The following is a 1,255-nucleotide window of genomic DNA, read 5'->3' as shown; positions in this document are numbered from 1 at the left end:
GAATATGAGCACACCTTTGCAGTAGTGGATTTTGGAAAACATCCAAACTATGAAGTGATATTGGGTAGACCATTCATGCGACAATTTCAAATGATTCAAGATTGGGGATACAATTATTTGTACCTCCGACATGATTCTGTCATCACAAGAGTCAACCTAAGGAATCACTCATATCGTGATGTAACAAGGTCTCCAATAGATGAGTTTGATTCTGCTTCATCTGAGGGCTCAAGGGTTACATTGTCAGATGGGCGAGAAGATCTGTGGATGTGTGGGGCCTAATTATTTTTGGGCTGCAGAGTGCGCTGGTGGCACGTTTATTTTTCTCCTTATATGGAAAATCTCTGTAGTCCTGCCGTTGTTTCAGAAAAGCATACTTTCGAACCAGGCCATGCTTCTTTCATGTTGAGGTTGGCAAGGGTGTATTTCTTGCTGCTTATTTTGGTGGAACATATGAAGGTGAACCGGATGTGAATGTATGAAGTCAGCCCGAGTTAGTTGATGAAGAACTAGATGTGCCTATGTGCAATCCAGTTCTCTTTAAGATGCCACATGGGCAAGTTTTTGATCTTTTACAAAATTGGGTCTAAAGTTCTTCAAAAGTGGAGTGGTTTTATGAAGAGATCATTTGACAAAGGAGTTACATGGCCTGATAGAGAACAATTACTGCCTCGAATTTTGGAGCCAATCAAGAATAAGCCATTGTTGCTGGAGGATGGCAGACTTCTTTTGCGGATCTTCAGTAGAAAGCTACATCGCATGAGGTGCATGGATGGAGGTTACACATGATTGTGGTGTCACTTGGTCCAAACATGGCCCCATTTACATGCATGATGTGCCAATGGGTGTTATTCAGCCCGTCCCATTCTTGACCAAAACAGAAAACGTTCGCATTCTATTGCGGTCCTTTGATGAAATTGGCATGGTTTGCTTCGTAGAGTCCTTAGATAAAGGCTTCACATGGAGCTATGCACTACCAACAACACTTGAAAGTCCTAATAGTGGGATTGATGGTGTAAAACTTCATGATGGCCGCCTCGTACTCGTTCATAACCTAGGTTCTCGGGCAACTCTTAAGGTTTCTATTTCAGAGGATGATGGAGACACTTGACATGAGGTTTTGACTTTGGAAGATGAGGAATATAGTGAGTTCTCTTATCCAGCTATTATACAGGCCTCAGACAAGTTAATCCACACCACATACACCTATAATCAAACTCAAATTAAGGATGATTATTTCATTTTGCATGTGTAA

The 1,255-nt window shown here is 41.5% G+C and overlaps 1 pseudogene; it reads left to right on the top strand.

The window, feature by feature from the left end:
- Positions 1-333: 333 nt before the first annotated feature.
- LOC147640849 (uncharacterized) lies at positions 334-1,255 on the top strand (annotated as a pseudogene).

The sequence above is a fragment of the Cibotium barometz genome, chromosome 2 (genome assembly GCF_041138505.1).
Source record: "Cibotium barometz isolate CiBa-2024 chromosome 2, ASM4113850v1, whole genome shotgun sequence".
Lineage (NCBI taxonomy): Eukaryota > Viridiplantae > Streptophyta > Polypodiopsida > Cyatheales > Cibotiaceae > Cibotium > Cibotium barometz.
The sequence above is the reverse complement of the archived record's forward strand: the minus strand, read 5'-3'. Positions and strand labels throughout refer to the sequence as shown.